We start from the raw sequence: 19,401 nt of genomic DNA, 5'->3' as shown, positions 1-19,401 counted from the left end.
CTAAAACCTACATCCCTGCCTCAGGCCAGTGGTCAGGAGGAGAAGGAGAGTGTCCTTTGTTCTTTGTGCCACAGGAGATGACTCAAGGGAATTGCCCATGCGGAAGTCACAAGATTATCTTAGCCAAAGATGGGACCATGGGATTAATCAGAACCTTTAAAATCTCTGTACTTCTGCTCAGAGGCACAACATTGGTACTCTGAGACAGGAGTCCACCAACTTCTTCATTTGCCAGCAAATTAATAAATTTCTCTTTCCATCACCTCAAAAAATAAAAATAAGAAAATAAAAAAATTATATATTTCTCTCATTGGCAGTAAAAAAAACATGAAAACCTAATTTGTTATAAATTACACAGGAAATTGGAATAGCAATGGAGAGTCATTTAGCAAATTTCCTATTACTTAGGAGCTGACAATTAGCTAGTGACTTATATAGTTCCTTTGCTTATATGTAGAAAGAGAGGTGTTAGCTCAATGTACACAAGAACTTTCAAAGAGAGAGAAGAAAGCAGGAAGATATGAACTACAAGTCAGTTCACTATTTTCACATTAGATCTTGCAATAGCTATATTTGATAAAGGGGGAGAGAGGAAACCACTGGCTTCAAGGAAGATTTGTGTCATCTACATATTCTCTGCATTATGTAAATTATCTATGGATCTTTGGAAGCAGCATGAGGTAATGAAAATCAAAGAGATGCTTAACTCAGCTTCACAATTCATTAACTCTGTGACCTTAGTAATGTTAATTAATCTCTCAACTTTCTCATCTGTAAAATAAGACTTAATACTATCTACTTCATAAAGTTACTGTTAAGCATAAGCAAAAGCCCACATGTCATGTCCTTTACAAGGGGCATATATATTATTGCCCCCCACATATTCTGCCTGTTCACTATTTGCGATAACAGACCACAGTTGGAAGGCATCCTATAAGACATGCTAGTGTCTGCTTAACATTAAAAAATTATCAGTTATGGAACATTAAAACATGGGGAAATGTTATAAGAGGAAAGAGTATGAAATAATCTCAACTATATAAAATATTCATAGAAGAAGTTATTTACATATGGACATCTAAATGAGATTCCTCACAAAGTTAATATCTATAATGTTAAGGACAATTCTTAGTAAAAGGGCAAAAGCACAACATAAAATATCACCAAGTATGGATTTCCGTCAACGTGTAACCCAATCCCTCCTAAAGAGGACACCTTAGTTTAAGTTCTTCCCATTTGAAATGCTGAGCTGTTCTAATCTTGGCTCTAGCATATTCTCTTTTTAGGGATGAGCTTGTCTTTCACTGCTAATTGAACAGATCAATCATCACAACCAGACTGGTGGTATGTGACACTCGTGTGCTGCACTTCCACTGGTGGCAAAAGGAAACAACTGAGTCCTACAGGCCAGTGACTAAATCCACATTTGGCTAGAAATATCATTGGTAAAATTTAATCCAACACGTTTAGACTGGCTATATTGTTTAGAGATCATCATGTAAAAGGCATAAGAAGAAAAGAATGCAGAAGAACTGCATTTATAAAGAGGCCTTACCTTAAACACGGTGGCCATGCTTACATTCAAACAAAGGCTGAAACTGAATGTTAGGCTTTTAAACTGATTGGTTTTAAAGGGAGTAGAAATACACTAATTCTCAAGCAGTCAACATTAAAAACGTTCTATTAATGAGGAAGATAATAGAAACAACCGAAACATCATTAATTTGGGAATGTGGAGCACATTACAGAACATAAGGGCCTTTGAGCAGATTTACGTTGCTAATTATGTTTGGCTTCATCTAATATCACAATTACCTTGCAGTAGTTTCCTAAGCCCCACCGTGAGGGTGACTAGCGTCACACTGAGTGGCAAGCGCACAAGCCAGGAATGGAGATCTAATGCTGGTAACTCTCATACCAATTACCTTAAGTCATTAAAGTTTATACATGTCCTGTAAAACTGAGTATCAGCCCATGAGTCATAATAAAATGGCAAGAATAAAATTAGTCTTAGTTTATGGCATGTTTTTCCCATAAAATCAGGAAAAAGGCAAGAATGCCCTCTCCTACCACTTCTAGTCATTTATCCAAGAACACAAAAGTAGACTTGAACCAATGAAAAGATAATCCCTTGTTCTTGGGCCAGGACATCTCAACATCATCAAAGGATGCCAAATGGAAACTCAGATCTACAGAAATCAATGAAGAGCACTGGAAATGGTAGATATAAAAGACTATTGTTCTTCTCTTCTCTCATAATTTCCTTAAAAGACAAAGGATCATTTAAGAAAAAATAACAACATTGTCAGGTGAGGTTCTCAGCATGCGTAGAAGTTAATGGTAGCAGAAAGAGTGCAGAGGGGCAGGTGAATGGAATTACATTGGCACAAGGTGCTTACATTTGAGGAGCATGAGGAGTGGAATGTCAGTTCTCCCTACGTTAATGTATAAATTTAACGTAATCCCCCCAAAATAGAAATGAGCTCTTTTATAGAAGTTTTATAGTCATTCTTTATAAAGTTCAAATGTAAAAATAACACATAAGAATAGCTAGGAACACACTGAAAAGGAAGAGCCGTGAGAAATATTAAAATACATTAAAAGCCTCTTTGATTAAAACAGTGTTTTGCACATGTATAATGGAGATGCCAATGGAACAGAACGGAAAGTCCACAAATAGATCCGTATCTAACATATGATAAAGGTATATTGCAAATCACTGAGGTAAAGATGACCTTTTTAAATAAATAAGACTGTTACAACTGCATAGCAATTTGAAAAACAATAAAATTAGATCTATTCCTCACACTATGAAGAGCAAACTTCAAATGCCTCTGAGATCTAAATGTAAAATATGAAACTCAACAAGTACTAGAAGAAAATACAGATGAATTCCTTCTTATAGAAGTACAGAGAAAGGCTTTTTAACGACGATTAAAAGCCCAGATGGGCAAAAAAAAATTGGAAATTTGACTACATAATAAGAAAATCTTTTGCATAAGCAAAGTCAAAGACATACTGGGAGAAAATATTAGCAGCATATAACAAAGATAAGGGGTTAATACTTCTAATAGCCAAAGAGTTTTTTAAAATGAATAAAAGTATGAATCCTACAGAAAAATTAGAAAAAAACACACAAAGACAATTTACAAAAACATATAAAAATTTCCCTTACAATCTGAAAAGATGTTCCACTTGATCCCCAATAAGAGAAATGCAAATTTGATCCCTAATGAGATATCATTTTCCACCCATCATATTGGCAAAAATTGAACAGCTTGATGATAACTTTTGTCAGCAAGGTTATGGGGAGGCAGGCATTATTATTCCCTGCTGGTGGGAATGCAAAATGGGATAACTCTATGGAGGAAAACTGGCAATACCTAACAAAACGATATATGCATTTTCCCTTTGATCCAGTAACCCCACTTCTAGGAATATACTCTGAAGAAAACCCTCCAACAATGTGAAATACACATGTGCACATGGTTATTCACCATAGTACTATTTATAATTGAAAAAGACTGAAAGCAAACAAAATGTCTGCAAAGAGGACATTAGCTGAATAAACCATGGCATATACACACGACAGAGAACTAAACAGTTATTTGAACAGTTTATAGCAGCACAATTCACAATTGCAAAGACGTGGAAACAACCGAAGTGCCCATGAATACATGAGTGGATTAATAAAATGTGGTATGTGTATACCATGGAGTACTATTCAGCTATACGAAACAATGGTGATATAGCACTTTTTGTATATTCCTGGATAGAGCTGGAACCCATTCTATTAAGTGAAGAATCCCAAGAATGGAAAAATAAGCACCACATGTACTCACCAGCAAATTGGTATTAACTGATCAACACACAAGTGGACATATAGGAATAACATCTATGGGGTGTTGGGCAGGTGGTGGGGGAAGGAATGGGTATATATGTACATAATGAGTGTGATGCACACCAACTGGGGGATGGACACGCTTGAAGCTTTGACTCGAGGGGGGAGGGGGCAAGGGGAATATACGTAACCTCAACATTTGTACCCCCATGATATGCTGGAAAAAAGAAAAAAATAAATAAAACAGCAAAGATCTCTAAGAACTGATGTAAAAATTATTTCTAGGAGATATAATAGAATGTAAAATAAGCAAAGTACAAGAAGAACACATACGGTAATGACATCCTTTAAAAAAAACAACAGCTTTTCTGAGATATATTTCATATATCTTATAACTCACCCATTTAAAGTGCATAATTCAATGGCTTTTTGTATCTTTAAAGCTGTGCAACCATTACCACAATTTTAGAACATTTTCATCATTCCAGAAAGAAATCCTATATCCATTAGCAGTTCTTTCTGTCTCTATAGATTTGCTTATTCTGGACATTTCAATAGAATGTGAAAAGGAAGATGAAAATAAGAAGGCACATATATGCTAATCTTCACAAAATGAAACATAAGGGGGGTAAACCAGAAAGCAGGGGTGGGGAAGGGGGGGTGGCAGAGATATAGGAGAAAGAGCAATACTCCTTTGGATGTGTCTTGTATCGTTTTGACTTTTGAAAGAAGGTCAATGTTATACAGATAATCAATAAGGATGGGGAGGGTAGGAAACACCTGAAAGTGAACAATAAGTATCCAAATCCCATAGTATTTAAATGAATATAATATAACCCACTGAAGTAGGGTGGGAGGGAGAAAGGACTATTTGGATAAACTATGAACACCATATTTGTATGTTCTGAATTGTGGGGGAGAACAGCGAATACATCTTGGACTCTTAGTAGGTTTGTTTTTTGTAGTGGAAAATGGGAGAAGCAGTTTGGAAACTACACTAGATGAATTATAGGATTGGGCACATAAATGAATGCAGTGATATTGCTGAGTGCCAGGGTTCTCATTACGAAAGAAGGGGCCTACAAACACGGAAGAGGAGAAGGCAAGAAAGAACCCTGTAAGGGTGGACAGAAATTGGAAGTCCTGGTGTGAACTCAAGATTTTTTTTTAAATGTATATGTAGAAACACATACGTGTGTGTGTCAGTATACGTACATACATACATACACGTATTCCTTAGCCCTGACTAACTAGCAAAGGCACTTCAGGCACAAGACACACATCTAGCACCCACAGTTTGGTCTTTAAAACCATGTGCACTAAAAGATCAAAAGTCACTTTATGAAAAAGACACCTGCACTCAAATGTTTATAGCAGCACAATGCACAATTGCAAAAAGACACCTGCACTCAAATGTTTATAGCAGCACAATACACAATTACAAAGATGTGGAAACAACCCAAGTGTCCATCAATTTGTGGGTGGATTAATAAAATGTGGTATATGTATACCATGGAGTACTACTCAGCTTTAAGAAACAATGGTGATCTAGCACCTCTTGTATTTTCCTCGGTAGAGCTGGAACCCATTCTACTAAGTGAAGTATCTCAAGAATGGAAAAACCAGCACCACATGTACTCACCAGCAAATTGGTATTAACAGATCAACACCTAAGTGGACATATAGAAGTAACACTTATCGGGTGTCGGGAGGGTGGGAGAGGGGAGGAGGGGATGGGTATATACAACCAAATGAGTAAGATGTGCAATGTTTGGGGGATGGACACGCTTGAAGCTCTTACTCAAGGGGAAAAGGGGGGCATGGGCAATATATATAACCTTAACACTTGTACCCCCATAATACACTAAAATAAAATTAATTAATTAATTAATTAAAATAAAATAAAACCATTTGCACTGAAAGGAACCGGGGCTCCTGAGAGAAAAAGCTGATTCCAAGGTTGGGATAGGGCAGGTACAAGATGAGTATGGAGCCTCATGAATGCCAGAAATAAGGAAGTATCCCCCAAAAATGATAGGGGCATGTCACAAGTATGCCGCAGCCAGCCTAAAGGGACTTGCAACTGGCCAAACTTGGGAGAACTTGAAGTGCTGTAAGTATAAAATATACACCAGATTTCAAAGACTTAGTACAATAATATTTCTGTTGATTACATGTGGAAATAATATTTTGGATATATTCATTAAATAAAATATATTAGTAATGGCAATTTCCCTTTTTTCTTCCTACTTTTTATAATGTGGCTACTAGAAAATTTTAAATTACTTACAAAGTACCTATTATTGAATAATGTTGCTACAGATTAAAAGAGATTTTTAAAACATCAACTTTTTAAAAAAAAAAAATAAGCTAAAATGTGTCTAGAGCTACATTTGGATGATGAAACAATTTCTTAAAACACAGGAAGTAATGACTATAAAGTCAGGATAGTGGTTACTGGCAGGGAAGAGATGGGCTGTGAACAGGATGGAACCTAAGAAGGACTCCCGGGCTGCAAAGTTTTATTTCTTGACCCAGGTGGTGATTACAAGGATGTTTGCCTTCATTAAGTTATAAATTTATATGGTTTTCTGTACCTATGGCTCTATTTTGTAATAAAATTATACAACAAAAACAGAAATAAGTTGTTTTACTTATTCTAAGCTTTCTGATATAAAAGCACATTCTTAGATATATCTAAGAAAAGCAAAGCAAACACTACTGGCAAGATTAGAAATGATTTAACAGTTAAAAATTGCTTGAAGGTTCTTTTTAATGACCATAATATTTAAGCTCATTTAGCTCCTACTATGTACTTTTAAAATCAAATGGATAATATACATCTAGCAAGCCTTTTCTAAATCTTGTTTATTAAATAATTTAGTTGAACACTGCTATAATTTCTCAAAGTAAAACAGCATTTTATAAAATTTAATGAAGCATGTTATATCTTCCCAGTCTTAAATTACAGCCCTTTTTATAATTAAACTTTTCTAAATTACACGGTTTTGAATGACTAAACAGAATTTCCTCAGTGTGAAGAAAATTAATCTACCTTTTCACATAGAGGTTAATGTTATTGGCTTCTCATCAAACATAAAATAACCCATGCCTCTGCTTTTTGTGTTTTTTTTTTAAAGATCCATACTAATATCTTGCTGACATTATTTTCTTAACAAAAGAAGAAAATAAATCCCAGACTCCACTCCAAACTTCAATAATATTTAAAAACATTAGGTAATGGTAATGTTATATAGCAAAGGGAAATATAATAAGGTAATTCCACCCGAGAAGGACAAAATTGATATCTCTCACAAGTAGTCATGCAACTTTGGTGTGTATCAGAATCATTTGAGGAGCTCCTTTAAAAAAGAAATAGGCCAGGCGTGGTGGCTCACGCCTGTAATCCTAGCTCTCTGGGAGGCCGAGGCGGGCGGATTGCTCAAGGTCAGGAGTTCAAAACCAGCCTGAGCAAGAGCGAGACCCCGTCTCTACTATAAATAGAAAGAAAACTAATTGGCCAACTGATATATATATAAAAAAAATTAGCCGGGCATGGTGGCGCATGCCTGTAGTCCCAGCTACTCGGGAGGCTGAGACAGAAGGATCGCTCGAGCCCAGGAGTTTGAGGTTGCTGTGAGCTAGGCTGACGCCATGGCACTCACACTAGCCTGGACAACAAAGCGAGACTCTGTCTCAAAAAAAAAAAAAATAAATAAAAAAAAAATAAAAAAGAAATAAAAAAGCAGACAATATAACTGATATCACAGAAATACAAAATATCATCTGTAGATAGTATGAAAACCTCCATGCATACAAACTAGAAAATGTACAGGAAATGGACAAAGTCCCAGAAATACACAACTTTCCAAGCCTAGATCAGGAAGAAATAGAAATCCTCAACAAACCAATAATGAGCAGGAAGATTAAAGTAGTAATAAAAAAAAATCTATAAACAATAACAAAAAAACCAAAAAAATCTATAAACAACAAAAAAAGCCCAAGACCAGTTGGATTCACAGCCAAATTCTACCAAACCTATCAAGAAGAATGTGTTATCTTACAGAAACTATTCCATAACATCAAGACAGAGGGAATCCTCTCTATTCTATGAAGCCAGTATCACACTGATACCAAAGCCAGGAAAGGACACAACAAAAAAAAAGAAAACTACAGACCAATATCCCCCATGAACACAGATGCAAAAATCCTCAACAAAATGCTAGCAAACTGAATCCAACGGCACATCAAAAAGATAATTCACCATGATCAAATGGGTTTCATTCCAGGAAAGCAAGGATGGTTTAACATACACAAATCAATAAATATGACTCACCACATAAACAAAAGCAAAAACAAAGACCATATAATCATCTCAATAGATGCTGAAAAAGCATTCAATAACATCCAGCACCACTTCATGATAAAAACCCTCAACAAATTAGACACAGAAGGAACATAACTAAAAATTATGAAAGCCATATACGATAAACCCACTGACAACATCATATTGAATGGGGAAAAGTTGAAAGCATTCCGCCTAATAACTGGAACAAAAGAAGCATGCCCACTGTCACCACTTCTATTCAACATAGATCGTACTAGAAGTCCTAGCCAGAGCAACCAGGCAAGAGAAAGAAATAATGGGTATCCAAATGGGGAAAGAGGAGGTCAAACTATCCTTATTTGCTGATGATATGATCTTGTTTCTAGAAAACAATCTAATCCTCTGTTTTATCACAGAGACCTCTTCTTACAGCTTATTTTATGAAATGTGTTTTCTGCTTGACTTCTGATACTTTAATGTTTCTCCTTTCTTTCTTTGTTCTATGACCAAATCCTTATGAAACTCACAATTCTCTATACAGAGTTCAACTGAAGTTTTGTCAGGAATGAATGAATGTTGAATTTATATCTGCTTTACAGACATTTTATTCAGTATCTCACATATATGAGTATCTCCTACATATGTGTATACATACAAGTATCTCATGTATTTGTATATATACACAAGTATCTCATATTTGCATATATATTGTCTCATATTTTTTGTGTATATACACATGACTATCTCATATATATGTATATATACACTTAATATCAATTTATAATAAATCATGCTTTCTGAGATGATGTGATTAAGAACATACATTTTAAGAATTCAGATTTTATACGATAATTAGAAAGTTTTCACAGCAGTAAGGCAAACTACATTAAAATGGGATAAGCTAAAAAAAAAAAAAAAGATAAGCTTGGTAATTACCATGCTTTTGTTCCATTTCAATGAAACAACCTTATTAGGTAGAGAAAAGAATTATTAATGTGAGATTTAGCCATACATTGTTTTACCAATTGAAAAGATGAGTAATTGGGAATTTATTCTATCCTTGAAACATAATTTTAATAATTATATGTAACATCACAATAATACTGAAGCATAGGCATTAATGAAGAGTTAATCACAGTAATTCCTCCAGGCATATTAATTGATTTATTCTGACTTCTAAATTAGAAGAAACACAACTGTGAGAGCCTGAGATATTACAAATGCAGAGCAGAGATGGGCAAACTTTTTCAGCAAAGGGTTAAATAATAAAAATATTTTAGCTTTATGGGTCACATAGCCTCTGTTGCAATGACTCAACTCGCTGTGACAGTGCAGAGGCAATGATAGGCAATATTTCAATTAATGGGTGTGGCTGTGTTCCAACAGAAATTTACTTATAAAAGCTGGCAATGAGCCAGATTTGGCCCTCAAGTAGTAGTTTGCCACCATGATGTAGCGTATCTCTGTCTCCACTAACCATTTACTATATGCCTAAATCATATAGGGCATTCAGAGGACTGGGGGGTACAGTCTGGCCCCTGTTCTCTAAAAATTAACAAAAAGCTGCACAGTAACATAAAACAGCATATACTGAGCATTAATAAGCTGAAATAAAGGTAAGATTTAGACAAGTGGAAAGAGGAGGAGGCATGGTGTGCTTCTAGGTGGGAGAAACAATGTGTACAACGTTGAGGAATCAGGAATATACCCAAGGAGCTTGAGGAAGAGTAGTGGGTACTTATTAAAATGAACATGAAAAAGAGAAGGTTAGAGAAGTTTTAGGAGTCATACTTAGAGTATAGGTTTCATGCTGAAGATATTTGAGCAGAGGGTAACATTTACCACACGAAGTTCTCTTTCACTGGAAACCACAGATAACTTTTACTTAATGTTCTGTGGAAAATGGAAAATGTTTATAGCACATTTGATAGCTGTGTATATCTCATATTGAGTTCATAAAAGCAGAAACCACAATGCCAATGCAGTTAATAAATTAGTGCTAAAGAAATAGCAGCTCAGGCCATGGGGAGAAAGCAAGCAAAGAAGAGACGGAAGACACAAGAAATCAAAAAAAGGGCCGGGCGAGGTGGCTCACGCCTGTAATCCTAGCACTCTGGGAGGCCGAGGCGGGCGGATTGCTCAAGGTCAGGAGTTCAAAACCAGCCTGAGCAAGAGCAAGACCCCGTCTCTACTATAAATAGAAACAAATTAATTGGCCAACTAATATATATATAGAAAAAACTAGCCGGGCATGGTGGCGCATGCCTGTAGTCCCAGCTACTTGGAAGGCTGAGGCAGTAGGATCACTTGAACCCAGGAGTTTGAGGTTGCTGTGAGCTAGGCTGATGCCACGGCACTCATTCTAGCCTGGGCAAAGTGAGACACTGTCTCAAAAAAAAAAAAAAAAGAAATCAAAAAAAGGAATGGACAGAATCAGGGATGCTGAGGTTAAGGAGTCAGCCTTACAAAGTATGAGATACTTAGATATTTCTGAGGAAGAAGGAAACAACTAAGTGAAAATACAGAAAGTTTTAAAGTGAACAGGAAAGTATGACAAAGTGTTAAGAGGAGTACAGGATAGGTGAGGAAGTTCAGGTAGATGGCCAGATCTATATAAAGAGGTGGCAAGGTCATTTTCAAAACCCTAGACACCTCTACATGATTATCACACAGTCAGTAAGAGAGGCTGTTAGATTTAACAGCTCTCTAGAACAGTGCTGACCAGAACTTTCTATGATGATAGAAATGTTTTACATCAGCACTGCCCAGGACTCCGGAGAGCACAGTTGGGTAGAATTCTTTCAATAGCCAAAAAAAGGTATTCATATATGCCCTCTTACATTAAATCCTACCTCAAATCATGCTTATCATAGCATGTCATTAAATGCTTCACTGTGGTTATCTTATACTATTTTATCAAATACGTTCATGGAATTTTTCAAAATATTTTGAAGTATTAAAGCTATATGGATATAAGCATTCAGAACACATTCTTGCCTCTCTTGTAGGATATTTCATTGTTGTCATAGGCCCATAATTATTGGCCTTCTTTAAAGAAGGAGGTAGATAATAATTGAGAAAATCTGGTTCCTACTCTGGATATGTTTTCATTATATTTTTTAAACTATAAATTATGTTTGCAACATAAATTATATAACTGACTGTGGTAAATATATTTTTAGAACTCCTTTTTGCCTTATCTACAAACACCCTTATGTTATAAAATTATGCTTTAGAAAACATTTAGTTACTTATATCAAAATTGGAATTGAGGCTGGACTCGGTAGCTCATGCCTATAATCCTAACACTCTGGGAGGCCAAGGTGGGAGGACTGCTTGAGCTCAAGAGTTTGAGGCCAGCCTGAGCAAAAGCGAGACCCCATCTCTACAAAAAGTAAAAAAATTATCTGAGCATGGTGGTGCATGCATGTAGTCTCAGCTACTCGGGAGGCTGAGGCAGGAGAATCACTTGAGCCCAGGAGTTTGAGATTGCCATGAACTACTATGACACCACTGCACTCTAGCTGGGGCAACAGAGCAAGACTCTGTCTCAAAAAAAAAAAAAAAAAAAAAAAAAGAAAGGAATTGAAACTTATTCTTCATTAAACTCTATGTTAACTATGTTAATGTGTACATGTCTTCTGGCTTGTAAAACAACCCGATGATGACTTCACACAAGCCCTTTGTGTCTTTCTCCCTATGATTCCCTGAAACAATTACCAGAGAAAGTACCACTCTGTCTCAACCTAACATCATTTTTTGCCAAGTCCCAGGGATAAATGATTAGTGCTAGCAGTAGATGGACAGAAATCTACCCCAAATCTCCCTTCTGATATCTTCCTTTCTGTAAGATAAAACCAAGACTACTCATCCGATCCCAACAGAATTAAGAGAAACGGGCAGACGAAGAAGGAAATCCGGTTGAAGACTTTGGTGAAGACAATCTGGTTAAAAAGAATGGAAAAAAGAAAAAAAAGAATGGGACCATTGCAATGTCATTACTTTCCCTGCAGCTCCAGTCACTGCAGCGGTAACACTGCAATTGTACTACGACCCTCAGGACCACACGGAAGTGCTTTTAAGATGGGTGTGCTAGTTAATGGCTGTTGATTGCATAACATACTAAAAACTAATCCCTGCCCATAAGCATGGGTGAGGGCTTAAACTATTTAATAGTAATACTGTGGTGAACGAAGTACATAATTTCAGAGATGTATACCCAACAAGGTACCACAGTAAGATTAATTCATATGCTGAGTCTCTCTTTAGTGGGAGGAAGAATTTCAAATCATGGCTAGAGGTCACCCCCAAACTTACCCGAGATGGAAAGCTTTAACCATATTTTATATACCTGTAAAGACTGAAATCCTGTCCCCACTTTTAGAACATGGTTTTAATATTATCATTAAGAAAGCGGTCCTCAAGAGTTTCATCAAACTCTTGCTGTATTATTGAACCCATTTTTTCCTAATTATGCCTCTTCAGCAAATGAAGGTAATGGACAATATCCTTCTTGCAGCAACAAAGGGTTGTGCTATTTTTCCAAGACACCATTGTCACTCATATTATCAGTTGAAACAGTTTCTCAGATGGGGGGACATTATCACATCACTATATACTTCTATAAAGCACGTACTGACTAAAAACACTAGAAGTATGAAAAGAAGTATTTCTTGGAATCTGGAAAACACAGTGCACTTCAGTAGCTGTTCAATAATCTGTCCCCTCGCTGGCTAACAAGTCTCAACACCTGTGTTTTCTCAGGAACTCTTTATCACTTCATTCATTCTAGCTCCTCTTCTAGGAGCCTTTTCCTTTTTCCTAACTTCTGTAATATAACAAAAACAAAAGGCATGCCTAATAAGCATACTGGAAAGGTCCCTTCCGACCTCCTCAGGACCAGGATCATGCAGCTTTATTAGGATTTGAGAGGCAGTGCAGGGTTTAGACTGTGCAGGCTGAGCTTTCATCCCCACTGCACTATTTATTAGCTGTGACAGATTTATTGAAAATCATTGTGCCTCAGAATCCTCTTGAAAATGAAAACAATAATGGTACCTAACTCCTAGGGATGTCCTAAGAATTAAGTGCAATAATATATGAAGTGCTCATAACAGTGCCTGGCACCTGGAAAGTACTAACCAAATATCTACAATCATTAACAAAATAATGACAATTATTCATTCCAATGAATTCTCCAGTGCCAAATATATGTATAAGACACTCAAAAACATGCTGCTTTAACCATACCTTGATATGACACTCTGATCTTTTTCCACCAAAAGATAAAGACTGACCAGAGGCTGTTGTTTATAACAAAGCTGATGAAACAAACTTCAGGAATCTCACCTGCACAGGCCCCTCCCAAGGCCTTGTGAGGCCCTGGTAATATAATCACATGCTAATCATATATTTCTGCAGAATTTGGAGGCTCTAGCAATGTACTACATGATCATATGTTTTTATAGGAGGTGCAAAATCTGTGGTCCCCAGCAGAACAGTTGGGAAAAATCTGTGGTCCCCAGCAAAACCCCAGGGAACGGTTTCATGGAAGACAATTTTTCCACAGACTCTTGAGGGAAGAAGGTGGAGCTCAGGCAATAATGCAAGCCACAGGGAATGGCTATAAATATACGTGAAGCTTCCCTCACTTGCCCAGCACTGCTCACTTCCTGCTGTGTGGTTCCTAAGTTTCATGGAAGATAATTTTTCCATGGACAGCGTAGGTTGGGGAGGGAGGGTTGGAGGGAGTTGGAGCTGGGGGGAAGGTGGAGCTTTGTGGCCCGGTTCCTGACAGGCCACAGACCAGTGCTGGTCCGTTGTCCAGGGACCACAGTGCAAAAGTATGAAGTCTTGACTGCAATCTGTCAAGAGCTCTCTTTCTTTCCACTCCAACTTCACACTTTCCCTTGTATAGGGTGACTTTGCTGTGGCCTTAGGCCTTTGAAAGATCTGGGTAAGAGGAATTTGAGTTGAAGACATATTTAATGTGGCTTTTGTACTGCTGGCCCTCTTGGTACAGGAACAGTTTTCAAGAGTATTCCCACGGCCTGCTGTGCCAACACAGCATCAGGACACAACAATGCACAGCTACAGAGCTTACTGCGTGTCCTGCCATGCCCGGCAAAGATGTAAGTGGGTAGCGGGGAAGAAACAAGGTCTGAAATGTCTAAAGGCAGAAGCTAATCCATGCAAAACTCTCCCAACCATCAGATAAGTAAAACTGTAGGCTGAAGATTCTGTTCACTTCAATGCCTTGTCAAAATGGAAGCCTCTCTGTTGAACAGTGCAGCAAAGTACTCCTGTTAAAGAATGTTACACAAAACTCATAAGCCACTACACAACAAAGACACAAACTCGCTACTGAGTGTTATCAATTCAAAGATTACTTCCCTGCACAGGCAAACTTGAAAGTTCTGAAATCTTACAGTTCATATATTATGAAAGAAACTCGAGAGAGGCATTCCTGAATTTGACAACAGAAACCAGGCCAGCAAGGTGAAAGAAAACAGATCAATCTATGGCACAAAGGGCCATAGAGTTGGCTGGGAAGGCGGCCCTGGAAGCATCAGAGATACAAGATGCTGCGGACAGTAGATGTAAGACTGAAAAACGCCTTGTGAGGACTCATACATATTAACAGCACAAAAGGTTGAAGCTGAATAATGGGGAACAGTAAACAGGCAGAGTGTTCTCCAAGAAGCAATCAAATTAGGGAGAGAGGAGGAAATAGGGCTCTCTGTGTCCAGGGATGGGCCGGGATGTGAGGCATAAGCCACATTGACTCGGCCACCCTTCCCAGAGGGACTGTACAGGTGCCAACAGTCTCAGAAAAACTGTGCTGGAAAGGTGCTCCCAGGCAGGAAGGACCTGTAATGTAGTAGCCCTGGGCCTGAAATAGCTCCAGACAGGTCTTTTAAGAGCACATGCATTATAGACAAGGATCGACAGTAACCAGTAGAGCAGAATTCCTCCTTCTTCCCTGACACGGTGTTGTCAAGTAACAGCAACCACTGTGAGACACTATCTAAGATGTTCCTAATGGAGAGATGAGAACCTCTGGCTGGGTAGTACCCATCTAATCATAATGTCCTCGGAAAACTCAAAGTGACAGTCAGGTGGAACAGAATAAAAATTCTTACTAAGTCCCACACTAGTTACATCCATTGCTTCCTGCTTTTAGAAAATTTGTTCTTGGTGGGACTTTAGAACCAGGGAGTTGGAAGGATGGAGTGCCTGACTTAGAATAATGAACCATGTTCAGCATATGAAGTGTGCATGTTTTAGCACCTTAGCACCTGAGTCTTAGCTGTTCTTTGACGGTTTCTACTTCCCATACCCATTTGACTGCCTCCCAGGTCTTTATGTCGACTGTGAGTCACTGAGACATAGAAACATTAACCCAGGTCACCCAGGAAGTCTAAAGTCACACTGCCTCAAGTCCTGCCTTAATATTTTGAGTGATAATTTCAAGCGAGTTTCCCACACCTCATAGCTGTAGACACTCTTTAAAGGGGAGGGACTGGGGCCAACCTCTGGGCCAAGGGGAAAAAAAAAGAAAACCTCTTTGTAGTACTGATGCTGGCGGGAGCCTTATAAGCCACCCAAGTAAAGGCTGCTAAACTCACAGATGCTTCAAGGATTCATTGGATTTTTAACTGCTTAAACAAACCATGAAACTAAAGCTAGAATTCTCCACCGTTACAAAATTAGAACATTTCAGTAAGCAACCTCAGTTTGCACATAAAATGGGGGAGGGGGACCATTACTGTGACTAATTACTCTTTACTACCCTTTTCAAAAATAGATCAAAACATCCTTTAACAAAATGTCATTTTAATTTTACTGCTAAAGATTAGCAGCAGGTGATAAATGGAAAACACAGTGTCCCTAAATACACAGTGAAGCAGATCAGCTTAATCTTCACGTATCTAAGAAGGGAAATTAATTCAGAACAAATAGGAGCATAAGGCATTAAACTACTAGGAAATCAAATAAAAAGTATAAGATAACAGACTGATGAAATACAAGTATGCTCAGTTATAGCTGGTATAACTGCTGCTAAGAGAAAATCCATCTAGTCCTTTCGTCTTAAGGGCTGCAAATCAATCATCTGCTAGAGACATACCAAAGGAATCCTATAAATGCACCAGCACCCTGATGAACAAATTAGGAAATTATTCTAACACAACATGGTAAATCTCCAAAACAACAGAAAAAAATTAAATGCTTTCTAGTCATTTTACAAATCATCTTCTGCCATCTTCCTCCATCCACCTGTGTATGGTTTCTCACTTGAGCAGAACTATGTCCCAAAGTTGAGGAGATTTTATTAGGGGAATAAGGACCTGATTCAGGATAGCATCTTGACATACTCTGGTACTATTATGAGCCCATTCTGAACAAAACAACCACTTCAGTAATCCTTAAAGAGAGTTTACTGGCCGGGCGCGGTGGCTCACGCCTGTAATCCTAGCTCTCTGGGAGGCCGAGGCGGGCGGATTGCTCGAGATCAGGAGTTCGAAACCAGCCTGAGCAAGAGCGAGACCCCGTCTCTACTATAAATACAAAGAAATTAATTGGCCAACTAATATATATAGAAAAAATTAGCCGGGCATGGTGGCGCATGCCTGTAGTCCCAGCTACTCGGGAGGCTGAGGCAGGAGGATCGCTGAGCCCCGGAGATTGAGGTTGCTGTGAGCCAGGCTGACGCCACGGCACTCACTCTAGCCTGGGCAACAAAGTGAGACTCTGTCTCAAAAAAAAAAAAAAAAAAAAAAAAAAAAAAAAAGAGAGTTTACTAACTAAATTCTAATTTCAAGTCCAGGTTGAGCCAAGTAAATATCAGATCCTAGACATAAAGAGACATTCTATTAAACACAAAAAGAATGTGAACATGAATAAAATATGTATAAATTGTAATCCATAACTCTTTTCTCAAAGACTTGGAGCTAAATATTCTCTCTTCCTTTCATCACATAAAACAGCCTACACACACTTTCTTACTATTAATAAATGTAAAATGTTATGGAAATAGTCACTGTGAACCCAAAATTAAGATTATCAAATATTAAATATAAAATTTGGAATGAAAAGTAATCTGTTAAAATTTAGGAATTACTGATGCCTGAGTAACTGTAGTTTCATGATTTTTAAACATTCCCTTTCCTTCTCTGGGCATATCCCATATTTTACTTGCATACACCACCCACTCCTTAGAAAAAATAGAAGTTACAACTTCCTGGAAGTGCTTTTCTCTTACAGAATGACTACCAATGATAGGTATGGTATAAACAATGGGGAAATTATCTATAGTCTGAATCATAAACCACTATCCCTCTTTAAGAAAGGCAGCTTTCAAAAACTACACTTCAAATATTTAATTCCATTTACAGGGTCATTTGAATGGGATTATTTTGCAGTTTTTCAGTTAGCACATAACCATCAAATTAAAGCAAGTTTTTAAAATTTTTTTACTTATTGACCAAAAAAAAAAGAAAAACTATGCTAGATATTTTCATTAAACTCATTTATAAAAGCAGTGTTACAGCAAAACCAAGTAAATAACTTTAAATTATCTTATTTTTCTCAATAAAGAGCTTGGCAATCTAAAGCAAAATGAACAAATCTGGAGGCCTCACATTGCCTGACTTCTAATCATACTATGAGATTATAATTACCAAAACTGCATGGTATGGGTATAAAAGTAGACACATAGATCAACGGAACAGAGAACCCAGAAATGAAACTATATACCTGCAACCAACTGATCTTCAACAAAGCAGACAAAAATATACACTGGGGAAAGGACACCCCATTCAGCAAATGGTGCTGGGAAAATTGGAAAACCACAAGCAGAAGAATGAAACTGGATCCCTATCTCTCCGCATACACAAAAATCAACTCCAGATGGATTAAAGACTTAAATGCAAGACCTGATACCATCAGAATTCTACAAGAAAACCTAAAAAACCTCTTCTGGATGTTGGCCTGGACAAAAAAAATTAAGACTAAGACCCTAAAAACAAATATAACAAAAACAAATAAATGGGACTTAATTAAACTAAAAAGTTTCTGCACAACAAAATAATAAACAGCCTATAGATTGGGAGAAAATATTCACAAATTACATATCCAACAAAATACTAAAATCCAGAATCTACAAGGAACTCAAATCAGCAAGGAAAAAAAAACTCCATTAAAAAGTGGGCAAATAACACGAACAGGCATGTTTCATGAGAAAATGTTCAACATCGCTAATTGGAGAAAGGCAAATTAAAACCACAATTAGATACTATCTTACTCCAATTAGAATGGACATTAATAAAAAGTCAAAAAACAATAGATGTTGGTGCAGATGCAGTGAAAAGGGAACACTTATATACTGTTGGTGGGAATGTAAGTTGGTACAACCTTTTACCTCTAGAAATCAATATACAGATTTCTCAGAGAACTAAAAGTAGATCTACCATTCAATGTAGCAATCCTACTAGTTATTTACTCAAAGAAACAGAAGTCATTATATCAAAAAGACATTTGCACCTGAATGTTTACTGCAGCACAATTCACAATTGCAAAGGGAATCAACCTAAATGCCCATCGGCTGATGAGTGGATAAAGAAAATGTGTGTGGGTGTGTGTTTATATATATACATATATGTGTGTATACACACACACACACACACACACACACACTCTCATGGAATACTGAGCCATAAAAACAAATGAAATTATGTCTTTTATTGCAACTTGGATGGAAGGGGAAGCCATAATCCTAAATGAACTATCTCAGGAACAGAGAAACAAATACTGTATGTACTCACTTCTAAGTGGGAGCTGAACCAGGGTACACATGGTCACACAGAGTGGTATAAGGGACTTTAGAGACTCAGAAGGGGGGAGGTTGGGAGGAGGGTGAGAAATCAAAAACTACCTATGGAATTCAATGTACACTCTTCAGATGATGGATATAATAAAATCTCTGACTTCCTCACTATACAATTCATCCATGTAACAAAAACACTTGTACCCCAAATCTTTTGAAACAAAAAAATAAAATAATAAAGAGCTTGATAGTTAGAATTCACATAATAAGCAGAAGGAAGGCAAGATCCAATTGATTAGAAAGATCTCTTTCTCAGGGTTAGAAGTATAGCTAATTTGCAACTGGGAAAATAGCTTATTAGAGTTAAAACAATCCCCCTGATAGAAGAGAAACAGAAATTAAAGAAAA

General features: G+C 37.3%; 1 protein-coding gene and 1 pseudogene across 1 annotated transcript in view; one reads left to right on the top strand and one right to left on the bottom strand.

Annotated features, from left to right (window-relative positions):
- AVEN (apoptosis and caspase activation inhibitor) overlaps positions 1-19,401 on the bottom strand; it is a 160,121-nt gene that overhangs the window by 40,592 nt on the left and 100,128 nt on the right. The window lies entirely within an intron of this gene.
- Positions 1-19,401, top strand: part of LOC142871412 (lupus La protein homolog) — an 80,334-nt pseudogene that overhangs the window by 4,856 nt on the left and 56,077 nt on the right.

This window comes from Microcebus murinus, chromosome 6, assembly GCF_040939455.1.
Source record: "Microcebus murinus isolate Inina chromosome 6, M.murinus_Inina_mat1.0, whole genome shotgun sequence".
Classification (NCBI taxonomy): Eukaryota; Metazoa; Chordata; class Mammalia; order Primates; family Cheirogaleidae; genus Microcebus; species Microcebus murinus.
The sequence above is the reverse complement of the archived record's forward strand: the minus strand, read 5'-3'. Positions and strand labels throughout refer to the sequence as shown.